The following is a 13,926-nucleotide window of genomic DNA, read 5'->3' on the forward strand; positions in this document are numbered from 1 at the left end:
AATTATTGTGGTCACTCTACAATTCTACCATTAGCATCTATTTTCTTTGGTAATATCTCTAAGAGAAATCTTAGTCTTTGAATCAAAGCTCTCCAGTTGACCATGACTGCTGACAGATGATGGAAAGCAGCTCAGCAGTCACATCCACCAGCTCCCTCAGCACCCTAGGGTGGATCCCACCTGGCCCCATGGATGTATGGCAGTCCAGGTGGAATATAAATTCTCTAGCTGTTTCCACCTGAATTGTGGAGAGTTTATTTTGCTCCCTGTCTGACTTCCTGATCAGGAGGCTGAGTACCCCAAGGATAAGTGGTCTGACTATTTAAGACAGATGTAATGAAGGCATTGAGAACCTCAGCCTATTCCTTATCCTCAGTAGTAATGTTCCTCACTGCATCCAGTAAAGAATGGAGATTCTCCCTGGCTCTCCTCTTACTGTTAATAGATTTGTAAAAACATTTTTGTTATCTTCACAGAATCACAGAATCGTCTAGGTTGGAAGAGACCTCAAGATCATCGAGTCCAACCTCTGACCTAACACTAACAAGTCCTCCACTAAACCATATCACTAAGCTTTACATCTAAACATCTTTTAAAGACCTCCAGGGATGGTGACTTAACCACTTCCCTGGGCAGCCCATTCCAATGCCTCACAACCCTCTCAGTAAAGAAGTTCTTCCTAACATCCAACCTAACACTCCCCTGGTGCAACTTTAGCCCATTCCTCCTTGTCCGGTTGCCAGGCACATGGGAGAACAGACCAACCCCCACCTCACTACAGCATCCTTTAAGGTACCTATAGAGAGCAATAAGGCCACCCCTGAGCCTCCTTTTCTGCAGGCTGAACAATCACAGCTCCCTCAGCTGCTCCTCGTAAGACTTGTTCTCCAGACCCCTCACCAGCTTCGTTGCCCTTCTGTGGACTCTCTCAAGCACCTTGATGTCCTTCTTGTAGTGAGGGGCCCAAAACTGAACACAGGACTCAAGGTGCGGCCTCACCAGAGCCGAGTACAGGGGGACAATCACTTCCCTAGCCCTACTGTTTCTGATACAAGCCAGGATGCCGTTGGCCTTCTTGGCCACCTGAGCACACTGCTGGCTCATATTCAGTCGACTATCAAACAACACTCCCAGGTCCTTCTCTGCCAGGCAGCTTTCCAGCCACTCATCTCCCAGCCTGTAGCTCTGCTTGGGGTTGTTGTGTCCCAGGTGCAGGACCCAGCACTTGGCCTTGTTGAACTTCATACAGTTGGCCTCAGCCCATCGGTGCAGCCTATCCAGATCCTCCTGCAGAGCCTTCCTACCCTCAAGCAGATCGACACACGCGCATAGCTTGGTGTCATCTGCGAACCTACTGAGGGTGCACTCGATCCCCTCATCCAGATCATTGATGAAGATATTAAAGAGTACCGGCCCCAGTACCGAGCCCTGGGGAATGCCACTAGTGACCGGCTTCCAACTGGATTTGACTCCATTCACCACAACTCTTTGGGCCCAGCTATCCAGCCAGTTTTTAACCCAATGAAGCGTATGCCAGTCTGAGCCATGAGCAGCCAGTTTCTTGAGGAGAATGTTGTGGGGAACACTGTCAAAGGCCTTATTGAAGCCAAGGTAGACCACATCCACATCCATATATCCTCATACACCCAGTGTGTCACTTTATCATAGAAGAAGATCAGGTTTGTCAAGCAGGACCTGCCTTTCATAAACCCATGCTGACTGGGCCTGATTGCCTGGTTGCCCTGCAAATGCCGCGTGATGAATCTTGTACCACAGTGGCTCATGCTGGGCTAATTTAGCCTTTCTGATTTTTTCCTTGCATATGCTAGCAACATCCTTCTACGCTCCCCGATTTGCCTGCCCCTTGTTCCACTGGATATAAGCTCTCTTTTTCTATCAGAGATTCAGCAAAAGTCCCCTGTTCAGCCACACTTCCACAGCAGGGAAGCCTGCTGGCTCATCTTATGGCATGTGGGGACACCCTGCTCCTGCGCCTTTAAGACTTCCTTCTTGAGGAATGTCCAGTCTTCCCGGACTCCTCTGCCCTTCAAGACTGACTCTCTACTAGTGTGCTGAACAATTCAGTCTGCCCCCTGAAAGTCCAAGGTAGAAGTTTTACTGACCTCCCTCCTGACTTCAGCAAGAACAGAGAACTCTACCATTTCATGGTCGCTCTGCCCAAGACACCACCCGACCACCACATCTCCCACTAGTCCTTCTCTGTTCGTGAACAACAGGTCTAGCTGAGCACCCCCCTGGTAAGCTCAATAGGCTTAATAGGCTCTATTTCTTGAAAGTAGTAGAGATTTTTGTTCAAAGATGTAGGGGCAATCATCACAATTCCTTCCTGACTGTGCATCTTGTGTGTGATACTAATATTAAGTAATTCTTCATGGGGAGGTAAACTCTCATAAGTATTTTTCAGTAGACACAGTGTTCTGAAATCACGTTTCCCCATTAAGTTTTTGTTTTCAGAGAGCAACTAGATATATTCTGGATGGAAGTCTATCTTTTAGCATCCTATTTTCATAAGTTAGGAAGAGTTATACATTATATTTCTTCCTTGATTAAACTTTACAAAATTCTACTAAATTCTACTTCAACTGATCTAAATTCTTTTTTTTCTTGATTTAAATTCCAAAAACCTAAAACACCCTACATGCTTTAATTAACACTGTGTAAAAGCAATACATATAGATAGCTTGGTTTTATGTTCAGCATCCTATTTTTGTAAATCAAAATTGTCTTGGCTACACATTGTAAAATGAAATTTTAAAAGAGTCATTGTTTATGCAACATCAGTTCTTATTGATGAAGGCATATCTAGACAGTAAAACAGGAGAACCAAAGTACTGGAGACCCACATCATTTCTTCTGGTGTCCAAATTTGTTGATCTCAGAGCTACATAGTCACTTCAGTCTAATGGGAAGAGAGGAGCTTATTCACAAAATTCTTATTTTATTTATTTATTTTCTCCACTCACTCTGTGTTCCCTTTGGTTATGGGAATAACATGGGAAGAGTAACCTTGCATTTTCAAAAACCTATGTACTAAATATGCATTCATTCAGCATTTCTCAGGTCCTGGATAGGCTGAGTAACTTTGGTAACTGTCTAGTGCAACTAATTTTCTAAGCTTCTCAGTTAAGTTCCTAAAATGAGATAGGATTAACTTATTTTCAAAAGTAGTTTAAGTCATTTCTGAAAATGGCACCTCTAAAAATTATGGACAGGTTAAATATAATTTGTATGCCACAAATATATGAGGGGGAAGGGAAGGGGAAGGGGAAAAGGAGATGAGAAAAAAGGTATTTCTGCACTCTTCAAGAATCTACTTGTAAGTCAATGACATAAGGATGAATTCACATTGATTGTGGTACAATTGATAGTTTTACTACATATTGTCTTGCACTATAAGTTTCAGAAAATCCAAGAATCCTTGGGAAGTTATGTCTTATGTCTTATGTCTTATTAAACATTTTCCACTTGAAAACCAGGGACATATATTTCTGTATTTTTTTAATAAACAGGAAATATAGAGCAAAACCAGGAATTCTTAAATGCAAACTTGCGTAATGATGGTCATTACAATACACTCCATTAGCAATTCTTTTTAGTAGGTGTCCAGATAATTTATCCAGTACCTGGAGTGTTAAACACTTTTATTTAATCCAGTGAAGGTTACAGTGAAAAATTAGGAATACTGTGGGAATCTAAACATCAATATAATAAACACCAGCCCTCAAGACATGTTAAAATTAAAGCAAAGTTTTTAAGACAACACCAAACAAACCCAAAATGTTCAGGCAAGGATGCAGCTGTGATATATCCTTGCATTTGTATGAAAATGAAGAGGTTTGGTTCCAGATATGAGGATGAAGAAAGAGTAGTTTATGTAACATAAGAATAATTTATTTATTTATAAATATAAGACCTTACATAAATTTCAGGGCTCAATATTGCATGTGCATAAAAGCCATACCCTCTACCCAGCCAGTTGAAGGTCTGACCTTGACTCTGTGCTGATCCCATCCATTTCTGAACACTGAACAAACATAGAGTCTGCTGGAAATTGAGAGGTGAAAAACCCTTCCTAAGGGACTGCGTCATTCTGGGTGGATGCAAGGGTGGAAAAGTAAGGTGATATGAAAAATAGGATAAATGAAGCAATACCCACATACAATTAGAGGGGCATCGAGATAAGGCTTCTTGATTTCTCTGTTTGGCTACTTACTATTTTAATTTGATAAGTATCATGGCAATTATGACAGTAGGTTAACAAATGAATTCCATTTTAATGTTTGAATATTTGGATGTGGAGTTAGAAAAAGCACAATGTATCACTTGGAATAATTTCTGTGAAAACACTGAAAAGTCACACCTATAATTTCAAAAGGAAAGGACAAAAATTTAGATCCCCGTTTCTCAGCATTTTAATTCCCTAATTTCTCTCAGTGTTTTTATTTCTCATAAAAAGTTAGGACAGACAAAGCAACAACTTTATAAATGTATTTCTGGTCCTTGTCAAGACCTGAAAATGAAGAGACAAAACGAAGAGCAGTCATAAACCAGCCCTCTAGTTATCTGCCCCAAACCATATCAGCTTCTTCCCAAATTTCTCTCCATTAACATAAACGAACCAATGCACAAACAGAAGTAAGAAGATAAATGAGAGGAATTAATTTATTTTTAAGTTATAATAGAAGATACTGGAAATGATGTCCTGATTCAATCATTTTCTACTTGTTTGGACTCCTGTTGTGTGTGCAGGACCACTTAAGCTTCTTCATGAACTCTTGAAAGTACATCCAGAGATTTTATATTTGTAAGAAAGAATGTATGCCTCATTTTTACCCCAAGTTTTCTGGAGCTCTTCCAATCATATTTTGTCTACCCAGATAAAATCTGTTTCTGGAGTGGGAAAATAACATTGTTCCTGCTAACAAATCAGATCTGGAAGGCAGGTCTTGTGCTTTCAGCCTTGTAAGTGAAGTTCCAAGCAAACAAAGACAAGGCAAAGGATATCTTATAGGAGTTTAACTCTCTTTTTTGAATTGGGGTGGTAGAAGGAGATAGGTGTAAACCCTGTTTGCTAGTCATTCACTGTAAGAAATGCAATGGATATGGCTTAGTGATGGGACTTATCAGGTCAGGTTGATGACTGGACTAGATCCTGAATGTATTTTCCAATACAGCCAATTTTATTCTTATTTAATTTATGTTACTTGATCTCATACCAAGAAGATACCAAGAATTTCAGCTTTATTACTTCAAGAAATGTCTATGTGATGATGACCAGTAGTCATCATGGATGACCAGGAATGTCTATGTGATGATAACTACTACTCCTCATAACAAACACTATGATTATGGCAATGGTAATTCTTTGTTGCTGATGAGGATGTTTGGATATATACAGTTCAATGTTGTTAAGGATCTGTTTGAATATATGAATTTACCTCTTACAACTGCTGATAGAACATGTACGATAGATGCGTGTCCAGCTGTTACTTTGAAGCTGAATGAAGTTACAGAGTCCAATTAACTTAGAGCTATATTGTGATCCAACCAAATGTCACAGGCAGGTTTTGTTACCTAAGAAAAGAAATTCTGAGTGATAGATAAAAGTAAAACTGTCTGTGGAGACTATAGAAGAGGAGCCATAAAAACATTTTGACGTTTAAATCTAGAAGAATAATCAGTTATTTGCAGTGAAATTGTGCCTTAGATAAGCAGATGAAGACTTCCTGTTTTTTATTGTTTGCTGGTCATCTTAGAGTTAAGGGTGAAGACACTGTTTCCAGCACAATTTAAGTGAAGATATGATAAAAATAAGATCCTTTCAAGGAAAATGAGAATTTAAATTGAGAAGTTAAATTCTCAATTGGTGACATGGATTTTGCCTCTCACTTAGGCTGTTTATGTCTAGTATGGCTCAAAGCAATGTGTTTTGTTCTTCTGAGGTTCAGTTTCTTTTGCTGACTTTGCATATCAAAATATGTACTTGGTTCATCTTCTGACTTGCTAAATTTCTTGCCTTAATCAGGTGTGTCTTTGAGATACTATTAAGGAAACAGTTTTCTCTCTAGACAAAGAAGAAAATTGAACTTTCCTAATTGGATTGAATAGTCTCTCTTACTGCAGACAGGCAAAAAGGGAAAATATTTGCTGGCATTTGTTAGAATACTCATCTGGTTTAGGCATTTTTTTCACAATCTTTAAATCAAAAAAAGAGACTTTTAGCCTTTTAGCTCTTTTTTTTTTTTTTTTTTTGGGGGGGGGGTGGGGAGTTGGGGAGCAAATCAGTGATTCTGAAGCTTTTAAGTAGAATTAAAGGCAAATATTTAAGCAAATGTCTCATGTTCCCTTCTGGAACAATCTGAACAAAAAGATAATGTGAAGCGATTAATCCTATGATTAGCCTTAAGCTTTTCAAGTAAATTTTAACATTAAGGTATATCTACGCTAAAGAAATAACTATTATGGGATACACAGAGTAGTCCTAGTTATCTTATTCTTCTATGAACAACAATGTATTTTTCTGCGGTAGTATACTATACTATCAGAAGGATCTTTTTTGAATGGAAATCCTCTTTATTGACATTCTTTAAAACTATTTGCTCAGCCTTGCACCATTTTGCTTCCTGATCACAGAAAGCACATCAGTTTTCAAAGCTGTACTCCAGGTGTCATGAGTTTGTTAGATGAGAGAATGCTGTGGTTCAATTTAAAGATGGCATGTATAATAATGTGAATTGGTAGAAAGGTAATTAGGTAAGATTGCATGTGTGAACAGGATTAATAGAATGCTTCCTCAACTTTAAAGCTACAAAGCTATTACATTTGAAATGTATATTATCCATAAAAAGATGATTTTCACGTGAGCATATATTCTTTCTAATCTCACATTCACATGAAAGATATTTTTATTGAAACTCTAATAAGCTATCACTTTTGTCATGATTATCCATATTCACATTCTATATATTATTTTTGAATAACATAGATTTTTTCCAAAGCATAAAAGTATAAGTAACATTTTTTTAAAACCAGGTTTCTTTTCAAGGGCTCTTTTGACTTTTGAGTTGCTAAAGATAAACACTGATATGTCAAGATCTAGGCTTTTTACGTGTTTCAGTTTTCAAAACTATTTCCCCCCAAATTTTATTGAATTTCTAACTACTTTTTAGAACATTAGGAGTGTTTTTTCTGTTGGTGGTAGTGTGTGTGTTTGTTGTTTTCCCCACCACCACGACCTCTTTTTCCTCTTTTATTTATTTTTATATATATATATATATATATATATTTATTATTTTTTTTTTTTCTTTCCCCACAAATAGTAAAAGAGCCTCTCTCAAGGCTTTGGTTCTTGTGGTAGGAAAGGAATATCGCATTCATGGTCATATTCCTGCACACCTGTGTTTGAGAAGGGTTAAATGGGGAGTATAAATGTCCTCTTAAAGAGGTTAAACTTCCTACTCTCAACAAACTGATGTGTCTGATGTACGAGGTATCCTCTTTGAAAAAGGTTGTTAAACATGAGTTTTGTTTACATATAATGTCATGCAGTTATCAGTATAATCAAAAACTTATTTAATCCTTTTCTAATTCTAAAGTGATTAGCAAGGGCTGAGAAATCACCTTATCTCACTAAAACACAGGTACGAACACAGAGTAAATATTTTGGTAAACAATTATTCTGCCCTTGCATATTCAGCAGTGTGCTAAATTATGCATAATCTTGCATAAGTAATAAGTGAAGGTAGCTTAAATTCAGGGTTTTTTTACCTGACCTATTTCTTTCAGTGCTGTTAGCTTCTTAAATCATGTATGAGCTTTCCGTAAGGCTTCAATGAGTAGTTCTAGTGGAGAGACTTCAGTAATAAATTTCAGGAGAAGACAAGTTTTTTGACAGGCATAATGCAACACATACAGAGTTTGGAACTCACACTCTGGGAATTTAGAGCAATCCTTGCAAAGCAGCTTTTCCCTGTTACATTAATAGAGAAAATGAAGTATGAAAGTCCTCAGGAATTACTGCTAGGTGTAATTTAAATAATTTACCAGAAGACAGTTCAGCACATGCATAGAACAGGGGCATACAGAGTTTGCCATAAGCAGTTTATAAATAAACTATATTCTGCTGAAGTAAGTCAGGCATAAATTATAACTATTCCTTTTGTGGCTATACTCTGTTCCTCATTGTAATAGTTATTTAAAAAAATCTGGGTTATGACCTTCTACTAGAAATCATAGGCTGTGCCTGCCTTGTACCTTGCTTATGAGCATGCTTACATTTAATAGTTTGGCTGCTATGAGATCAAAGTAAAATTACTATTGCTGTGGGAGGAAAAAAAAAAAAAAAAAAAAAAAGAAGTGCATTACATTTCTATAAACAGCATCTAGGTAGAATTTTGTAGCTCAGTGGAAAAAGGAGTGTTCAGTGGCAAAGACCATTGACTAGCATCTGACCATTTCATGAAAACCTTATGCACTTTTTTAATGTATTATTCTATTTCTAGCCTCAAGTGCTGAAAGTTAAAATGACAGAATAACTTGAAAGTTGCAATAGAAAATATGAAATTAAGATACTGGGAAATATGCAGAAGGTAAAGAATATGTTAAACATACTGGACAGCTCCTACTACTGCAAAAGAGCTGTAACCATAACCATTAGGGTTGTTAAAGACTGTTACCATCTATCAACCAGGAGTATTTTCATTTATTCAGCATTCGGAAATATGTCTCCAAGGTGAGAGGTCAGATTATTTGGGGATGTTCAATGATTTTCTGAATATCAAATTAAAAATGTTTTATATATATTTTATCCTGTGAGCACTGCATCAAGGAAAGGAAAGGAAAATATGAACATGGTTTAATGTTATTTTCCCTCTTTTTAACATTTTGTAAGTTATGTGATCTCTGATTCATGTGGAGCACACATGCACACAAATATTCAGTCTCTGATCTTATGTATTTCACCTTGTTATTTTTAATAGTATGTGCATTTCATAGTTTATTCTCAATTAACTCCTCTTAGCCATCTTATAACAGGTAAAACACTACAGCTACTGGAACTCATAAGCTGTCACAGGTCAGAAAGATGGTTTGGCGGTCTTTTCATCAGTGTATGAACACTGATTTCAGAAATAACTAATTCACATGTTCATCTATAAGCAGGTCCTTGCAGGTATTTTCCTCAGAAAAACAGATAAGTTCTTATCTGAATTTGGAATTTTTCTGAATGAGATTTGCTATACTGTTTTTCATGCAGTCATGCATAAAAATAGAAAAAGTGAGATTTTCTGATATTTTTGTAGAATTCTACTGGCTAATAAATTGTATAAATGTTTATTGTTTGCATAATTAAATTAACACATATATAATAATATGGCTATATATTTTACCTATATATATATATGTAGTTATATATGTATATAATCTGTAATTGTATTGATTAAGTATATATTTGTATTAATACAGCTACACAAAGTATAATGTCTGTATAAATAATTCAAGCTCTTATTAACCTAGCATTTGTCAGCTTGCCCAAGTCCTCTTTGCAAAACTCATGCTAGTGTAAGAAATAGGAAAATGGGAAATAGGTAAAAAATGCCCTTGATTTTGCTTCTCTCCTTCTAAAAATATTTATGTAGAGGGAGTAGGAAAATCTGTATGCTGGGAGGAATCCTGACTACCCCTCCCAGCCTGCCTCGGGGTGATGCACTGACTGTACTTCACCTCCCTTTATCCTCTGCTCTGTGGGTAAATCTGTAAGTCCTCATTCACAAGGTCTAGTATCCACAATGTTTGTGCTGCAGTCATAATCTTGATATAAGCAGCAAATTTAACTGTTTCTTTTAGAGGTTTGTACTTGGTGGTTGTTCATGTTTTAATCAGGTTTTCCCAGAGCAGGAACTAGGACAGGGCTTTGTGACAATTGCCATTTGGGATGGGAAATCCATGGTCTTGTTTCCTGACAAATAGAAAAGTATTTTCTACATCTGGAACTGATATACATATACAAAACACATATGTATACTTACCTGTTTCCTATAACTATCCTTTGAATGTGCTGTAAATCTCATTTTCTTTTCTAAGAAAAAAAATTACTCATTGTAATTCTGGTTAGAGTAACTGTCTTTTCTAGCTTGGAAGCTTTTTCCATTAATAAACTGAACTGTTGGAAAGTTAAGTAATGTTAACAAGCAATTTCTCCTTAATATGTGATAAATATAGGTTGTTGGAATGATAAAAACAGTTTAGTTCAAACAATTTAATTAACATCCTTACATGGATTGTTGAAAATAAAGTGCAAAATAAAATAAAATCACTGTCATGATCCTGACCCTCTGTCGCAAATTAAAAACAGTAAAGTGTCATAAATTTTAGCAGCTCAATTTGGGTTCACTTAATAGAACTATGACAAAAGCAAATGTTTTGTCACTTTCAGACTGTTGCCAGGAAAAATTGTAGTGCATAATTAATGATAATCCACTCTTTAATTTGTATATATAAAGGCAGAGGAGGTTGCCACTGATAGCACCGAAATAATATCATTTTCAGTGTTAAAGCAGTAGAACTGTTTCATCTAAAACAACGAGTCAGGGGAAGGATAATAAAAGGTGTCAGAGGCACAATAAATAAGATTAGAGTGGACAAGGAGAAGTGAAAAGTATTAACTGCATTGAAATTTTCAATTAGAAAGGCAAAGCAAATCCTTTATGAATCATCCCCTCCGCCTTCTTTTAAATCTTTCTGAATAAATGCAGTTGAATTTTTTGAATACTAGTTAGTACAAAATCAAGCTCTTTCAAAGCAATGGATTGCAATTTTATGTTGTTTCTCTATGCACTTAAGTCACTTTTAAGAATACAGTTGGACTTCTTGAGCATCTGTGTTTGAAAAGGTTAATGATAATTGTGAAAAAGTGAAAAAAAGTGATAAAAGTGATAGGTCACCTTTCTAAGCAGACCTCCAATATCAGAACATCAGCATATCAATGAGAAAAATTCAAAGCTGGATGCTATGAATCACATTGCTTTCCTCATTTCCTTACTTGGATGGTGTTTCTGGGTAATGTATCCTACTGAATATGAGAACTACAGAAAACCCAACATACAGTGAATTAGGCAAAGGCAGTTTGCATCAGCTCACTTCTGATATACTTGTAACATGAACTGACATTGAATTTTCTGTGTAATGAAGCAAGCTTCATTAGAAGTTAGAAGACACGAGTCTTCTAACTTTGTCCATCTTTTTCTTGCTTACAAAATGTGACAATTGTTTCTTCTGTCCAGGAACAATTTCATCTGCTCAGACATGAGGGAAGATTCACCAAGCAATATAGGCTGTGATTTTTAAAGCATATGTGTAACAAGAGATGTGAGGGACCAATCACCATTTGTTATTACACCTATACATTAAACCATTTTTTCTCTTTTGAAGCAGCTGGCTCAGGATCACCATGGTCTTGAAACTCTAGGACTTTGAGCCTTCTACTTGGAGCCATGATTGATACTGAACCTAGATCTTCTAAGTGAGCAGGACACCTACTTAGGTTTTGTACCACCAAAGCATAACCACTCTGTTGTTAGATCTCTTCTGATCATATGTGACGGGTAGCTTCAGAGTTGAGCATGCTACTAAGTGGGCTTTACACCACTGTAGTAAAAGTTCTGATCATATTTTTAATGTTGTTTTTGGTTGTTTTGTTTGTAATTACCTGTAATATCTTGGAGTTCTGAAAATAATTGCCAATTACTGCGTGAACCACGTAGGAATCATGAGGAAGCAAAATACCTATTCTTTAACAGGAGTTATTTAGGGATCGCTTTAATATACCTATTCAATATTCATGCCACACCATTTCTAAGAACTACAAATGTTTTTCAGATTCTTCCCTCTATTTCCTCTTTTTCATCTTCTGTAGTGAATCCTCAGTTGAATGTCAGGTTCCTAGGATCCTGCACTGAAAACATGAAATTCTGCTAAGTTATTATCCCATATATACTAAGTAATATCCACCGCTCTTCCAGCTGCGAAGAACTGAAGTGAAACATTCACAAGACCTTCTTTCCTAAAATACATGTAAAAAGGGAGACAGAAACAAGTATTCTCTTAAAATATAACACTTAATTCTAAATGGAATCTCAGACCAATATTTCATGCGTCTTGTCAACACATATAGTCAAAATAATGTGTCAGAGACTCTTCATTGTAGGAGTGGTCAAAGTAAGTTGCAGTCCAGAAAATATTAATTACAGGGGCACTGTGGCTATATCTGTGCTAACAAACTGTACAAATGCTGCTATCCTCCACAACAGGTTGGTCGCAACCATGCTGACTGCATGGTCATTTAAAAGTCCAGCTTCAGAGTTGGAACCCATAAAGTCTTTGGCTAACATAAGGCAAGAGTGGGAACATTTTCATACTTTGAGTTTGGAGAGCTGTGAGCCACTTCTCAAGGACTGTTCAATGTACTAGTAAAGATGAAGCTCATAGCCCTCTCCCTCCATTTTTTATGTTCAGAGCATAGTGTCATAAGTGGAATCAAATAAAAGTTGTATCTCTAGTTCACTCCTACAACCCATCTCACTTTTGCATCATGAAGTTTCCCTACCTGATCAAATAGATGGATGAGGCAATGAGGAAACTCTTCAGAACTCCCCTTCAGGAGGAGTGGCTCCAAGAGCAGGGTTTACTAAACAAATCCTTTCTACATTTTGTCTCTTAGTTGTCATCTTTGTCAGCAGACACCATTAAAATTACAAACAATTAGCTTCACTGCATGCCATACTTACGCTGTCTGGTATTTTTTTTCTGCCCAATAGAACCCCTGGAGTCAAATGCTGACACCTACATTTGACAGACAGAATTCATCATCCCTAAATGAATCATCATCATCTCAGTGTATCTGCTGGACTTGCACATAAGCACCATATTACTAACATTCAGACTGACTTTAACAGTCTCCCAGTCTTTACACTCACTCTGGCCTTATCCAAGAAGGCTTACTCATTACATTTTCCTTCTGCTCTTTTAACTACTTGATAGCTATAAAGCGTGCCAAGAAATGTTCCTTTTGCTGTAGCATGATATTCATGACAGCACTATCACTGAAACAATGGATCGTCAGAAAAGTTATTGTGTATGGAAGAAATGTGTATGGCAAAATAAATAAATAAATAAATAATGTTTATTTAAATGAACAGAACAAAGCCTTCATTAGTATTAGCAACCAGGCTGGCTTTGTAGACTATTGGCTGACAATGGCTACACTGCCTGATGGCTACACTGCAAATGAATTTACTTTTGACTTGATTTTATTAATCCAAAGAGCAACTCATCAATATTTGGGAAGAAAGGTACAAATAAATAATATTGTTTCTTTGTTCATCTGTCTTGATAAAATATGCTAAAATTGATTCCCTGATAAGTTGTAACACTCTGATGAGGCTTTCTGATACCCAAAGTATCATAGAAAGCTTACACGGAGCAAAGCTATAAATATATGTATTCTTGGGTTACTTAAAATTGCAGATATAATATTCCTTCCCATCCATTCTATCTATTTCCATCTATTCCATCTATTTTAAATATTTATATCTTAAGTTTGTCAAAAGTTTTCTTTGAGCAGCTGTAAGAGATGACAACTTGCATACAATTCTTACCTCAGGAAGATCAGCTTCACTGTTAATTCTTCATTTATCTGAGGTTAATACAAAATCCTTATCTGCTCCAGATTTGGTAACAGAGATATTGAACAGTCCGTTAACTCACTTCCCTGATTGCTGTCCATTCTGAACTTTCAAAAGCAGAGAATAATACTAAGAAACTTGACAGCAAATAACCTTCAAACCTGAAACACAACAAGTTAAAACATTTGAAATGTACAAGAAGAAAAAAAAAAAAAAAAAAAAAAGT

Source organism: Aythya marila (genome assembly GCF_965140915.1).
Source record: "Aythya marila genome assembly, chromosome: 3".
NCBI lineage: Eukaryota > Metazoa > Chordata > Aves > Anseriformes > Anatidae > Aythya > Aythya marila.